Source organism: Bombyx mandarina, chromosome 06 (assembly GCF_030267445.1).
Source record: "Bombyx mandarina strain Sakado chromosome 06, ASM3026744v2".
NCBI lineage: Eukaryota > Metazoa > Arthropoda > Insecta > Lepidoptera > Bombycidae > Bombyx > Bombyx mandarina.
In genome coordinates, this window is record NC_143213.1 from 3,540,518 (window position 1) to 3,557,733 (window position 17,216).

The following is a 17,216-nucleotide window of genomic DNA, read 5'->3' on the forward strand; positions in this document are numbered from 1 at the left end:
GGGAAAGAATTTAGGAATCCCACAACTTGAGCTCAGTGCCGCATAAGCTGATGACGATCCTTAATGATTGTGATTAGAATTTAGATGAATGATTTCGTCATCCACGGTAATAACGGATGCTCGGCAGCCATGCGGTGTGTGGGTTGAACAGCGCCAACGGCATTTCGCTGTTTTTGACGGTAGTTTGTAGTAAGTGTAACCTCCAAGGCGGATCATTTCTCTCCCTTTCTGTGACTTTATTATCTCAGCTGCAATGAAAATCACAAAGTTTTAGGCAACAAGCACACAGATATGATGCGCACGTGAATGAAACCATAAACTATGCGAAGACTCGTTGACTTGGACCTAATTGTAAGAAAATCAAATGAAAATTTTATCATATACTAGCTGACCCGGCAGACTTCGTAGTGCCTCAATCGATAAATAAAAGACCGACGGGGACACATCAAAGGAAAAACAAAATTGTTATTTTTATTTAATTCCAAGCATTTTCATATTTATCTACCTTTTAAACCTTCTCTGGACTTCTACAAATAATTCAAGATCAAAATTAACCAAATCGGTCCAGCCGTTCTCGAGTTTTAGCGAGACTAACGAACTGCAATTCATTTTTATATATAGAGATGGGACAGAAAAAAATAAGGGAATGTCGAAAAGAAAACAAAATTATCATAAAATAACTGAAGAATGTTTTCATTTATTTATGCCTCTCTTTGAAACATGGCACGCAAAGGTTTTGTTTACATTTCCTGCAATATTTTTTTATTTTCTTAACCTTTCTTTTTGCTTGGGTACTATTAAAGGTTTTCCGCAGTTTGTCGTAGCACCCTGCACAATTTCTTCGTTTATCGCTTATCTCAAGGATATTGTCATTGTCCTTAGATTTTCCTTGATTTTCTGAAATGAAATTTTTTTTCTTAATTTCGTGTGATTAATTATCCATTTATGAGTTTTACCACTGAACTCGCGAAACTGAACACACCAGGTGGGCTGTGAACCACTTAACACCAGGTGGGCTTCACAGCCCACTGGAGCCCATAGACATCTACAACATCAATATCGCCACTCACCTTGAGATATGAGTGCTAAGGTCTCAGTATAGTTACAACGGCTGCCCCACCTTTCAAACCGAAACGCATTATTGCTTCACGGCAGAAATAGGCGGGGAGGTGATGCCTACCCGTGCGGACTCACAAGAGGTTCTACCTCCAGTATTACACATATCGCAGGACTACAATTGCGAATCAAAGGTACGGTATAAAAAAATACAAGGACTTTAAAATAAAAGTTTAATCATTAAATGGAAATGTCAATCAGTAATGTGTTTAAATTAATATCTATCTTAATATCTATCTCCGTAGTAAGCTCGTGCCTTTTAAAGAAAAACTTAACATAGGATTATTACACAGAGTACGGTCAACCGTTCTCGAAGTCGAACTGGGAATAACTTCAACACAATAGAAATAAAATGTTCATTTGCTAAGCTTATCACAAATACTTCTAGTTTTATTAATTTTAATTTATGGAACGAAGTTCCTTATGGGACGATGCGGAGAGGTACCCACCCTAACCGGGTAAAAACGTCCGTAACATAAGATTGTTATGAGTAATGCACACAATGCACGACTTAACTTTGTAATAACATACAAATTAGTAATGCACACAGTGTACGACTTAACTTTGCAATAACGTACAAAAAATAACATATTTTTTTATCATTCATTGACCACGATCTCAGAGCGTTCGTTTGCGCAATACACTAACTCTTATGCAAACAACCGTGAATGAAATGTACCACAATAAGTTGGCAGGTTACCGAATGAGCGTGGTTTGTTGCGAAACCTCCAGTTTCATTTTCTTTATACTTCGAATAGAATTTAAAATTAACATTTTTATAATAAGAAACTTCGTTCCTATCCGTTGTCCCACGACACCACATATCTTTTTGAACCCGCAATCTAAATTGTAGGCAACGGACGGATCACGTCATCTAAGGACGTTGACCTCGAGCGGCCATTGATTTATGATACACTTTTTTTTTTTTTTATTGCTTAGATGGGTCGACGAGCTCTCAGCCCACCTGATGTTAAGTGGTTACTGGAGCCCATAGACATCCACAACGTAAATGCGCCACCCACCTTTGAGATACAAGTTCTAAGGTCTCAAGTATAGTAACGTGCTGTATAATCAAGTTGGTGAAATTTAATTTTCCGATGACCATTTCTTTAATGATATCGTGTCAATCATCAATCCGTGCTACCACCACCAGTCTTACTTATCGCAAACGGTTCCCGGACATCTGATGTATTTCATCATCTCACAATTTAAAAGCCCGTAATCTTATAAATAACTAAACTAAACCTGTTAATGATATTCATCTGTCGTCATTACATTAATATCATTAAGTTTAATGCAGAACAAATGCCATTTCTAGATTGATCAGGTGAATGCGCAGCAAGTCTATGATGTATCTACAACTATCATCAGACTGCCTGGTCTTGTTTCTAAAAATGTTTTATTCCGATGAACATATCTGGGTATTCCGCCACTACTACGGGTGGGTTTCTTAGTTTATTGGATTTTATTTATTTTTTGTTTGAGGAGGCAATGGACAGACCTTCGCCTTCACGTGGGAGACGGTAGGTGGAAACTAAGCCCCCTAAAATCTTCTATCGCTCGATAACCCACATCCAAACCTGGCATAAGACAGAACTCAACCTAGGCAGACACGGGGTATGGCAGACCTTCAGCAAAGAGCGCGCCTCTCCCCAACACACTACCCCTTGCGATGATTAATACGAAATGTTTTTATTTTACATTAATAGTCAAAATTAGTAAATATTTAAGCCGTTTAAGTATATACGTTACTAGTGCTATGTAAACATTAATATGTAGCACACATAAATATCGGAAATCGAAGTTGATCAACCTCATAGAGCTCTTCATGTTTTTTTTTTTTTTTTTTTTTTATTGCTTAGATGGGTGGACGAGCTCACAGCCCACCTGTTGTTAAGTGGTTACTGGAGCCCATAGACATCTACAACGTAAATGCGCCACCCACCTTGAGATATAAGTTGTAAGGTCTCAGTATAGTTACAACGGCTGCCCCACCCTTCAAACCGAAACGCATTACTGCTTCACGGCAGAAATAGGCAGGGCGGTGGTACCTACCCGTGCGGACTCACAAGAGGTCCTACCACCAGTAAAGGTGATGTCATGTCATGTGAATCTCTTATTGTACTAGACTGCAAGCGTGATAGATAGTGCTTTTTCTAACGACATTTGAAATCTAAATGCGCTTACCATATATATTTGTAATTTAATAATTTGGATATATTGTGTTCAGCGTGTATTCGCTTTGTATTACGTGTACACTTATGGATATTTTTCAGCTTTCAACTTTTTGTTCAATCTTAGCACACTGACTTCACGTATTTCGGTCAGGTCGAGAAGTCCAATTCCAAACGCATATTGTAATTCCGTACCCATCCGGTAAAATTCTCTCTCTACCTCTAATTTTAGAAGAGGATAGACGATCTGTCATGATTTCGATTGTTTTCGAGATGGATTACAAAATATACGAGCAAGGGGTCTCTTACAACATGCATTTGTAAACTCGGCCAGTGGTACATTATGTGGACTTGCTTGCTGACCAACAGAGACGATCATCGTAATCTTTTTTAGCAAATTAAACATTATCCGTACGTAACTAGAGCCATATTACTTAAGCCATTACCAGTATTAGCGTGTACAAACAATTACGTCTTATAAGACAGAAAAGAGATGAATATATTTTTAATCTTTACGTTTGATCAATCTCGGCGGGTGATTATGTTCGCCTTCGGCCGCCATTACTTTGTCGTTGTACGTAAACAGACAGGCTTTGCAACTGTAGGAGCATTGAGAGGAACAGCGCCATCGCGTCCTGTTACTCCTCGAAGGCGCAGCGTAATAAGTATACCCGTTTAATTCGATCAGACGTTTGCCTCGTTGTGAAACCTTGAAGTTAACTGAAAAAACACATTGGTCTTTTTAGTAAATGTACAAACTGAGATTACATTAGTGCACGTTAATGAATAAAACATATTAATTGAATGTAAAATTAATAAAAGTTACTTGAAAAAAATACATATGTTTATTTTATAACTAACAACAGAACAACAACAAAAACAGTGTACATCAATACGAGGATTTATTCCTACCCTCTAATTTTTGATATTACATGTGGGTATTAATTGTTGTATTACTTTATAGTTTTACTATTTATATTTTGTTAGACCTGTTTTGGGTTAAATCATATAGCATATACGAGCTTGAATTAAGTAAATTTTTAGATACAATAACAGTAATCAATTAGTCAGTTATTCCGTTACCATAAGATATAAGACAAAGATATATTGTATTGTATACTGAAACCGCTTTCAATAACGCGGTCTAGATTAACAGTGTGTTGTTTGTTGATTATTGGCTATTATACTCGGTCACTACTAATATTATCGATTCTCAATACTAAATAGCAAAATATGAGATTTTATTAAATAGTCAAGAATAGTAGAATTTTTTTTTTTTAACAATTACGCCACGTTAACTGGTCCCGTGATAAGTTCGTAAAGAACTTGTGTTACAGGTACCAGATAACGGAAATAAATGTAAGATTTTTTATTATACACATACATATATTTAATATACATCCATAACCCTGGAAAAGACATTTATATTTACCATACAAATATCTTCCCTTGGCGGGATTCGAACCCGCGACCCCCTTGTGTAGTGACCATGTCACTTACCACTACACCAGACGGCCGTTAAATCTGTTACAATTAAATCACGTGTTAAGAACGTTTTAATTACGAAAATATGTATTTACTTCTTTATTTTTTTTTATTGCTTTTGCAGGCAAACGAGCATAAGAACCACCTGATGGTAAGCGGTTACGGTCGCTCATGGATGTCAGCAATGCCAGGGGCAGAGCCAAGCCGCTGCCTACCATTGAGTACCCTAGCAACCCTCGTTTGAAAAAAAAACGTTTCTTTTCTAACATAAGACGCAATGTAAATAAAAAAACCCCGTTGCGGGGTTAACGAACTTTTATGGCACGAAGGAATTGTGTCTGCTTTGTTCTGAGGATTTACAAAAATTTCCAGTCCATTCAAAGGAAAATTATTTACTGTGTAAGCAATCATTGACAAAACAAAAGTTTTTATTTATGTTTATTACTTACAGTTTACGTGTTAATTATTTTCAATTAGAACAGTAAACGGGAGTTTGAATATAAAAGAAGTGAGTATATTTAAAAAATAATACTTATTTCAATGTGACCAAACTATTCCATGGACGTCTTATTTTTTATTTTCGGTTTTATTTTCTTAAAGGCAATGAGAAGAAGGAATGTTGCCACATACATTTGTCACATACGATTGTGTGCACGGTTTTTTAATCAGAAACAGTTCGCTCGAAATCCATTCGTATTTCATTACCCCTTATCGGAAGATTCTAGTATCTAAATTATTCAAATACCCTTATTTATGTACATACTTTTAGGTATGATACATTTTGTTTTGGTTTATTCATTCACAGACCAAATTATTTATAATTAGGTTCATGATTATGTATGTTATTAGCGTAAATCACTTCGTTGTGCACCACAATTAGTTTGGCTCTGCATTTCAGCTTGTGATGCGTGGAGCAGCGCCAATGGTCCTGAGATCGCCTGTGAAACCTGTAACCTTCCATTACTATGATGCTGTTATGTCCTTTACGTGATTTAGTTATTTCATAGAATGGTACGTCACCTAAAACAAATCGAAAAGTAAAGGGAATGACATCAGTTTTGTATCCGGCGTGTTTTTCTTGTTTAATTTGACTTGAGTTGTAACTTGTGCTACACGTCACTGTCATATACGATCAGAAAGTTCGACGCGAAGTATTCTGACGAATTGTTCGAGATGATTCCTTCATATTTTTATTTTTTTATTCCTTAGATTTGTGGACGAGCTCACAGCCCACCTGGTGTTAAGTGGCTACTGGAGTCCATAGATATCTACGACCTAAATGCGCGGACTCACAAGAGGTCCTACCACCAGTAATTACGCAAATTATAATTTTTGCGGGTTCGATTTTTATTACACGATGTTATTCCTTCACCGTGAAAGTCAATCGTGAACATTTGTCGAGTACGTATTTAATTAGAAAAATTGGTACCCGCCTGCGGGATTCGAACACCGGTGCATCGCTCAACACGAATGCGCCGGACGTCTTATCCGTTAGGCCACGACGACTTCAGATACACGATATTATTCTTTAGAAAAGTTGGTACTCGTCTGGGGCACCACAAGCACCGGTCACCGTCCTCGTCGAACGCTTGCGACGAAGGGCTCGACGAGCGAATCAACCCACAGATACAGCCCACTGAGTTTCTCGCCGGATCTTCTAAGTGGGTCGCGTTTCCGATCCGGTGGTAGATTCTGCGAAGCACTGCTCTTGCTAGGGTCAGTGTTAGCAACTCTCCGGTTTGAGCCCCGTGAGCTCACCTACAAACGTTAGGGCGAAGCTGAAATAGCCTCTCAAGGCTATCAGCATAAGTAGGAAAAAAAAACCCGTCTGGGATTCGAGCACCGGTGCATCGCTCAACACGAATGCACCGGACGTCTTATCCCTTAGGCCACAACCACTTCAAAAAATCGTCTCTTGGTTTTACCTTCGGAGTTAAGTTTATCCTTTCTATCCGGTTCATTAACATTAATTTTGATACTAAAAATCAATCATCTCCAAATACGTAATAGAAAAATACATATTAGAAAATGAACTTAATAGATTTCTCTGAGAAATATCTCTGAAAAATAAGATGTTTAAAAGATGTCAAGTTACTCTAATATTGCCTATTAAATCTATTGGCCGTAAAATAACCGAAGCCAACTAAATAATTTTATTAGTGATGAGTGCGCAGACATATAAGCCAATAAAATATCGTTTTATAAGACCGATTGGCTAATATTTAATTTGCATCTATAGACATTAATTAACGGCAGGCAGCGGCTTGGCTCTGCCCCTGGCATTGCTGAAGTCCATGGGCGACGGTTAACGCTCACCATCATGGGTGGGCTATATGCTCGTCGGTCTACAAGGGCAATAAAAAAAAAGACAGTATGAAGACAATTAGCCCATCATAAGTCTTTACGGTGCGTTCAAAACGTCTACAGTTGACACGATCTCTGATTATCTTTAGAAACATACATACATACATACAACAACTGTAACATTTAGTTGGTAACAATATCTTTATTAATGCTATATAGTTTTTATCGTTTGAAGACATCATTGTCATTGGCAGGAAAGTGTGAGTTTTTTATTAATTTCATATAACCGGATTGTGGTTATGCGTGTTTTTGACAGACACTATGTCATTCTCGATCGTGTATACTGCCGCATTGCATTTTCTTGAGTGATGAGTGGAGCAGATCCACCTTTTCTTCATTGAACTTGGGGATCCGTAATTTTTTTTTTTGAAATATTTGTATCTTTGGTATATTAGGGTGTATTCTCCGGGCCGTCTTGACGGTATGAACAGAACTGTAACAAAGCATTTTTTTATCTTAAAATAAGTAATACGTATAGGTGTGTAATATTTATTAAGTTAGTAAGACCCAATCACCCGCGCTTCGAAGTATACTGTAAGCTGGGGACTTTTTGGCAGGAACGCGAGGCGTGAAGTTGTGCGATTTGTTTTATTTTGTTTATTTAGTGTTTCTTCAGGTTTAAATGTGTAATAACGGTTGTTTATTAACTGTTTAATATCTGTGAAAGTGCACAAATGTGGGAAAATGAAACAAAGCCGCTGGACGTAACTTTTCGGGATCCTCCAAAAAGTCCACTGAAAAAATCTCAGTAAATCACCACAATTTACTCAGATTATATTTCATCCCATAACATCAAATCTCATTGCATTTCATTTCATCCCAGTTGATTAATATCTCAAATTAATCATCTTCATTTCATTTCATCATTTTTCATAAAATTAAGAATATAAACTAAAATAAGACATGACTTAAAGGTCTTAGTTACCAGGTCATAAAATCACTTAAAAAAAATGACGTAAGCTCTATGGTCTATGGAACAATCGGTACGAGAGTCTCACTATCTCAGTCTAGTACGAAGCACTGATAATATACATAATATTTAATCAAAGCATCAAGGTGACTAATAGTGTTGCTTAATGATATCTAAACATGTTTTATTGATTACTAAGATTATTTGATACCTCTTAAAGAATAAGGATTTCCAATAAACTTAAATATAATTTCTCTGTGGTGCTCTCTAAGCACTAAGCGCAGCTTGTATCCCAAAAGTCCTTCGTTCTTATTTCTATTGAATGTACGTGCATAATATTTGTGACGCAGAGTTCGTTGTGAAAATAATAGATTTAGATATTATAAAAAGGCATATTTAGCTTATCACGTGTGACGAATAAAAATAAAAGAATTTGAGATGCAGTTGGATATTTATTTTCTCAAAAATTCTAAAAGCTAAAACTTGGACGGCAAATTGAATTCAAGCCAGATATCATTTCAGTTTAGTTATAAAAATCTTATTTACCTTATATCATGTGGAATGTATACTAAAATACATTTTATGTGACATCACATCAATAAGTCATTTGCAAATCATAAAAATCGCTTTAAATATTGCGTTTATGCTAACACCGTCAATACATCGTTTTGAATGAAATAATTTTAATTTTATTATGATTCAAAAAGGCTTTCATAAATTTCATTTTACAATTTTTCGACTATTAAATTATTCAATAGTCGAAACTGGCACGATTGAATAGTCGAAACTGATAGTCGAAAGATCAATTGTCGTAACTGCTATCCCATGTTGGTGATATTTTATTGGAAATATTCCCCGCAGTGCCCACAACAATCATACAACTTCATGCCAATCGGATAAAGGACGCGTATTCGCCACGGATAGGAAAAACAAACTTGCAAATGTTCATTTTTATACAGGGTGTATTAAAACTGTTCCCAGCTGAAACTACCTAAATGTTTATTTTTATAAAGGGTGTATTAAAACTGCTCCTAGCCGAAACCAGTAGTAGCAGTAAGTAGTAAGTAAGGTAAAAACATTTTTCAACAGTAAAATAAAGTAAAAACATTACTCACCTACCAAGCTAAGAATAATTTTTATTGCAAAGACGAGTGAGCGAATTCACGGCTAATGTTGTCTTAAATGGCTCTCGCAGCCCATCGCGAGATCACATCACAACGCAAATGTCACCATCCACATTGAGACTACACTGAGACCTTAGAACTCATATCTCAAGGTGAGTAGCGGTATTTATGTTATAGATGTCTACGGGCTCCGGTGACCACTCAACACCAGGCGGGCTGTGACTTCGTCCTCCCATCATGGAAAAAAAATGTGGTTTTGATTGTGTTTTATAGCAGATGCAGTGTATAAGTACATGTATCATGATTAGTTCGAGTTTCGAGTACTCACAAGGTAAAATCGGTTGGCAAGCACTTCCCGCGTTCCCTCGGACCGTAGATATGGAACACAATTAATTTGGGTTTTTGTAATGAACAAATTAGTAAAATTAGTTATTTTTGGACGTGATTGTTTTTATCGCACTTTTATTTTCTTGGCTTGTACGTAAAGGAACCTTTGAACGTCATTTTGACTGACTTCAAGACGTCCGATTAACTTGAAAATTTTCACACGGATTAAGGACCAGTAACTATAGCCCACTTGGTGTTAAGTGGTTAATGGAGCCCATAGACATCTACAACGTAAATGCGCCACCCACCTTGAGATATAAGTTCTGAGGTCTCAAGTATAGTTACAACGGCCGCCCCACCCTTCAAAACGAAACGCATTACTGCTTCACGGCAGAAATAGGCAGCGTGGTACCCACCCGCGCGGACTCGCAAGAGGTCCTACCACCAGTAAATCTATTCAAGTTGTTTTTTTTAGTTTTTAAAATACATTTATTTCCTACTTAATCGTTGGTAGGCTAAGAGGCTATTCCAAGTATACCCAATTTCGATTTATTATAGTAATATCACATTAACAGCTTCTTCAGAAACACTCTGTGATTTTGGAATCGGTTTTAACACACCCTGTATGTTACACGGACTGTTCTATGTTCATTTGATTTTATGATTATGTTCGTTGTAAATAGCAACAATTTTGTTGTCAACAACATGTATTCGGGCCTTGCAGTACTTGTTCTTGGTGCAGCACCACCGCATCGTGCCGGTAACAGCGTTACCCGGCTTCAAATAAAAACTGGACCCTGCCACTTTAATGTTAATTTTACCCTTTTTCGTCTTTACCAATTTTACTGGAAAAAAATATGTAAAATGTTCGATTAAAAAGTTCGAGTAAAAACTGGATGCTCCCACTTTAATGTTAATTTTGCCTTTTTTTCGTCTTTACCAATTTTACTGGAAAAAAATTTAGTAAAATGTTCAATTAAAAAGTTCGAGTAAAAACTGGATCCTCCCACTTTAATGTTAATTTTGCCTTTTTTCGTCTTTACCAATTTTACTGGAAAAAAAATTAGTAAAATGTTCAATTAAAAAGTTCGAGTAAAAACTGGACCCTCCCACTTTAAGATACATTTTGCTTTTGTTCGTCTTAAACAAGTTTACTGGAAAAAAAAAAGTCAAATGTTCGATCAAAAAGTTCGAGTAAAAACTGGACACTCCCACTTTATGGTTAATTTTGCCTTTTTTCCTCTTAACCAATATTACTGGATTTTTTTTTGTAAAATGTTCGATTAAAAAAAGTTATGCGTTCTACTTTCGACGACCTAAAATATTCTGTCATGTTTTCGCAACTAGGATTCTATTATTCTATGTATAATTTAATAAAGGTCTGATCGAGATTTGAACTCACATAATGGCGACTGAATTAATAACAACGTGCTACTGACCACTAAGCAAAGTATAGTAAACTTTATTCCACAACGAATACAGCAATATACAATTATATTTCACGGACAATTGCGAGAAAGACGTACAATAATAGGCGGACTCTCATCATTTGAAGCATAATTTATTTGTATGTTTTTGTAAAAAAAGAAAAAAAATATATAAAAATCAACATAATAACCACATTTTATAAACTAATCAACAAAAAAATTATTAGAAATGTGAACGCATAATTCAAACGCAGCATTATATTTAGGAAATTAGATTTCTTACCCAATTTATTCTACTACTAGCAAAATAATACTTTTAAAACACATGTGACTAAATTAATCATTGTTAAAAAATACTTTAATAATACAATAATACTTTAAATGCAACCGACGCTTTCAGATGACGTGACATGAGAAACAATTAATATCATACGATACGATTTTGATTTACGATGCGATACGATACACCATAGTTATTTGAAAATACTAGCGGATCCGACAGACGTTGTCCTGTGAATTTATACACAAAAATCCATTCAAGTCAATCCAGTCGCTTAGTTGCAGTATAGATAAATAACCTAGACACCGACAGCAGCGCCATCTGCCGGGTTCATTTGTAAATCTAAGCCATCCAGGGCGACACCCAAACGCATACAAAAAAATTCATCCAAATCGGTCCATCCGTTTAGGAGGAGTTCAGTGATATACACACGTACAGTATCACTACATATGTCCCTATGTGTGCTTAAATCTTTAAAACTACGCAACGGATTTTGATGCGGTTTTTTTAATAGATAGAGTGATTGAAGAGGAAGGTTAAATAGTAGAGAAATCAATACATAAATACATAAATTACAGTTTCCGAAGCGAAGCGAGGGCGGGTCGCTAGTAATTATATAAGAATACATTGTTAAGATGTACACATTATAAATAAATAATTCATAAATACGTTACGCAAAAAAATAGTTCAGAAAATTCATAATCTGTTTACTGTGGCGAGGAGATCTTACACATTAGAGTCAATTTGGGGTCATTGATTCTAACAATGGAGGTACTACTAACATCTCTCCATTCAACCGTAGTATCTTCAGAGTATTTTTCCAACTAACTCTCTCATTTATCCGCATTCGGTAGCACACGGTAGCATTCGGTAGCACCTTTCTGTTGACATTTGTCGCGCATCAGCTGTATGATCTTGAGCAATAAAAATTCTGCCTCCAAGCTACGTAAATTGTATTTACGTTATTGTGTCTAAGGGCTCCGCAAGAAGAGCTCTAGGTTTCAGTACAATCGAGAACTGCCTCTTTTAGTGATGTACTTGCCTAAAACCTGTGATGTGTTGGGACGTCCCTGGGCTTAGGTACCCGATGTTCATTTTTTTGCATGATTATGAACATTATTAATTTTTATAATCTGATCATCGTAAGTGTATACGAATGCCCGACATCCCCTCGTGTTGTGTGTAGAACAGATCCATCTTATCTTAGATCCTGTTACAATTTGCAAACAAAACGTAAAATCATCGATCCTAATCATCTTCTTCCCTCGTTGTGAAAGCACGTACATTACTGTAATAAATCGAATATGGTTATATTATGTACTTAAATAACAGTAATATATTGTCTGATTGAAAACTTATTCTATAAAATACCATGTGTTACTAGTATAAAAAATAAAATATTTTTATTTATTTATTTTTTCTCCTTGACATCTGTCTCTCCGATCTATCTATCTGCCTTAAGCGATAGTACCCTGGGCCTAAGACCGCAGATCGGGGTTCTGATACACCTTCCCCGCTTCAGTAGGGAACTCAAACTCACAGATTCATGAGTCTAGGCTCACTTATTTACAATGAAAAGAAGATGAAGAATTATCACCTCACCTTATAAAAGAGGAATTGAACCTTTTTACTTCACATCGAAAGTTTGTTGTATTCTTCTCTAAAAGTTATATTTTGAATCATTTCTAATTGTAACGGAATTGTTAAAATAACGTAATCTTTATTTAAAAAAATCATGTTTTACTAATTTCATTACACATATAAGTATTGAGTTAGTTTATTTAATTTAAACTTTGTATTATTACCCAATCGTATCCATCTGCTATCTGCCGTAATGCGGATAGATAGTTGTTACATCAGGCAGATTTTGAAAAATATGTGGCCTTTCTCGATAATGAGCTTGGGGTGGACCCCCCTACTCTACGTCGGGTGTAAGAGTGCAGGGGAGTCGTTTAATGCGGTAGTGCCCTAAAACTCCTTGGACTTGCGGCCTGCTTCCAACATCTGCAGATCTTCAAGTCCCACATACCACACGCGCCCCCTAGGTGCAGGGACCTCGTAGGAAGTTCGGCCCCGGGCCCGAAAAAATTAAAAAAATAGACCGGAGAGGTAGAGGTTGAGCAGTGCGCCAATGGACTCAGTGCGCTGTAAAGTTGATGCTTAAGTGCGACCTGTTGGTGTTATATTGAGTCCAAGCCCGGTATTGCTGGTTCTGATCCAGCGTATTGTCTGGGAACACCAATGAAATGACGTAGAGACTTTTTGGCGGGAACGCGAGGAGTGAAGTTGTGTGATTTTGTTTTATTTTGTCTAATTAGTGTTTCTTCAGATTTAAATGTGTAATAACGGTGGTTTTATTAACCGTTTAATATATGTGAAAGTGCACAAATGTGGGAAAATGAAACAAAGCCGCTGGACGTAACTTTTCGGGATCCTCCAAAAAGTCCACTGAAAAAATCTCGGTAAATAACCACCACTTTACTAAGATTATATCTCATTCCATATCATCTCATCTCATTTCATTTCATTTCATCCCAGTTGATTAATGTCTCAAATTAATCATCTTCATTTCATTTCATTTCTTTTCACTCCATATTATCATTTTTTATAAAAATAAGAATATAAATTAAAACAAGGAATGACTTAAAGGTCTGTACCCGATCAAAAAATCCCTTTAAAAAAAATAACGTAGACATTTGACGGTCAAATGTTGTTGACGTTTTCACCGACGATATTTTGCCATTCTTGGTCAAGGTAATCCCTTCTTCTCTAAAAGGAATCGGAAAAAATATGGGGTCCAACACGCGATCTACCTTGTCCCGCATTGTACAGGGATACAACACGGTTGCAACTCATGGTTGCAACTACAGTATATATGTGTCAACAAAAAATGAAGTCAAAGGTCTACAAATTGTAGTGTCATATTATGACTTTTAAAACAAACGTTACACCTCTAAACGGTACAAAACTTTGCAAAAACTCTCACACCACTAACTTCTCTCATTTTATATAATTAAATCTTTTTTATCATTGTTTTTTTACCTTTGTTCCTCGCAATTGAATATCAAGGTATGCAACAACCTCAGAAAAAAAAGGATGCGAGTTTAAGCCACTGTTTAAATCTTGGCTAAAGTGACTCGGGTTAGAGTGAATGACCTCGATTCAAAATATTCCTCTTTAATAATAAATGACGCTGATTTAAACGAGTATAATGTTTTATTGATTTTAAATAACCTTACTGTTTTATATCAGATCTTATTTATCAGAATAATACGACACAAATAAACTCAGCAACGCCTCGTCATTATCAAATTTGATACTGTTAATAAAAGCTGCTCAATAACCCAGTCAAATTTGGACGAACTCATATTCGTTTGGTTAGGTTAATCGTCTCTGGCCAAAATTGTCATCAAAATTTCAGACAGTGCATCTCCCAATGCCTAACAGCAGTTAATAGTTTGCATATTTTTTTTAAAACACAACATTACTTTTATTTTTTACATTAAATGTTTTTTTAGGTGTTCTTCAATATCTTACTGTTCCTGATTTCGTGGTTATGTTCATTCTTTACTTTGATTATTTCGTTTCCTACTGTGTATAAGTACGCACGACATTTTTTTCTGTTGTGTGTTGAGCAGATCCATCTCGTTCTGAGGCCATAGTTCATGTGATGACAGAATGTGTACCCATCAATAGATATCAACATTCTACCTCGCAGCGACGTTACATATTTCACTGAAGAAAAAAACACATTTAAAGTCGATGAGTAGTTAATTTTAAATTGTATTTTTCATTAGGAAATCAATTTCGTGATCATATATATTGTCTTCTTAATAATGGACCTATTTTAAATATTTAAAGATAATAAACTGTAAATATTGTCCTTATTATACTTAATAAAATTATTTATATTTTTTTTATTTTAAAATACTTATCTTATCTAATCAGTTGTAGTCAGGACGAGTTCCATTTAACAGAACCATAAATTGCTAGAATTTCTTCACACCTATTTCTACATTTTAGTATATAAGCTTAATCTATGTGACACAAATAGATTAAAAAAAACTATACAAAAAGGAAAAAAAACGAAATCGTAGTTTACTGACATATGTATTTTTAATATTGTTACATAAAGTTGTGTTCGCGTGTGAAATCTTAATAACAATAAAAATATAAGCACAATAAATAAGTTTACGATATAACTCCTCTAAAGAAAAAGGAAAAAAGAGATCGAGCAGTTAATAAAAAAAAAATCACATAAAACAAATTGTATATTGACTACGTGCCTTAAATATAAATAAAGTAATTGAGAATTTTTTTCGAAGTTCCAGTTGAGATGAAAAAAACATATTCCGAAAACATAGATGATAATGGGATTCGACCTAAAGATGCTTTTTACTAAAATGTATCTCATTTTAAAACCAATTGACGCATGAACCGTGTTTCTTTTGTCGGATGTCTTCGTCTTAGTTAACTAATTCTTGTAACATAAACATATTAAAACTACAAGTATTTATCTTGAGCGTAGCAAATGATTGCTACGTATTTAAAGTGTCCCTTTTTTAGGTTTTATTTGAGCATTTTGCTCAGACCACGGTAATTATCAGGTCTGCTATGATTAATTAAAAGCATGAATGAACTCAACAAAACGCGGTGGCTCCACGCCTGCGACACCTTTAACCTTTATTTTATGTGTATCTATTAAAAGTACTCTTATAAATTATTATTTCTTTAAGTGTTTTAAGCTGTCATGTTCGTAAAGTAATATGAACTAAATATGTAATATAAATGTCACTATATATAATGCCAGACTGTTTGATCGCCGTGTCTATCTGTTATTAACTCTGACTACCGGACCCCAGTGTATTATATTCAATCCTCAATTGGATTTCGTATTTACATTTTAAATATTTGTTACTCAGAGTTTATCTCGTTCAAAATCAGATGCAATTATTCTTATCCTGGTATGTGTATTCGAGTCCATGACAAATCCTAGTTTAGAAACGTTATTTGATAATAGTAGATTCGAATTGTCAACCGCTACGTTCGAAGTCTATAGAAAATAATGGAGCGTCAAATTCCAAAATATTTAATGACGATATCGTCCAATAATTCAGGCCTCTAACGTAGTTCACACTTTATAATTTAAGTTCGCTTATACTAAATATAGTAACTATTATTCTAAATGTGGACTTAGTTTTTTTTTCTTACGCTACATTTGTGCCAAACACCGGATAATCGGATTAAAAAATAGAACTCCCGAATTATTAGTAATGTTTTTGTGACTTACAAATTATCAACGTAAATCGCATGTCATATCCTAGCTTATACTCAGTAGATCTTTATAGTGCAAATAAAGAACAGAAGTCACTGGAAAGTGTTCTAATATCATTGATATGACCTCATTCTTAAAAATAACATGTTGCGTAGATTCAAACATCCAAACATTTTTTTGTGCAAAATTACTTAGTAACTTCAAACAAATTTCACTACTACTTCGATTCTCTTTTGGCCCCTACTGTTTTAATACAATTCATTGTGCACAAAAGTTTAGTGATAATAATCTAAAAATAGAAAATAATAATTAATTATCCAAGTTTTGTGAGAGCGAAGTTGTCAAGAATAAAAACATAGCAGCCTAAATGATCAGAAACATGAGGTCGGATATAGTCTCCGAAAAAAATATCTTTTTTACCTTTCTGCAACTATGCCGTGATTTTTAGTAAAAATATTTATTTTTTAAAACCTTGTTATAAATCTGTCCAAAGAGAAAGAATAGAGACCAAGATACAACAGTTCTGTGTTTGCAGACCGATATTCTTTTTTTTTTTTGTTTAGAAGCTACTGACGAGGTACAAGTCAAAAACTGGAAACAAACCTTTTTTCCGCCTTTACATAAAACAAAATGTTAGTGACAAAATGAAATCGAAAATGAATCTAAGCTTGAGTTGTCATTGTCTATAACCGGCATTAGTAACATAAAATGTTCAATTAGAAAAGTTGAAATAT

At 35.2% G+C, this 17,216-nt stretch overlaps 1 protein-coding gene across 9 annotated transcripts in view; it reads right to left on the reverse strand.

The window, feature by feature from the left end:
- LOC114239888 (uncharacterized) overlaps window positions 1–17,216 on the reverse strand; it is a 471,744-nt gene that overhangs the window by 208,525 nt on the left and 246,003 nt on the right. The gene's annotated exons all lie outside the window — the stretch shown is intronic.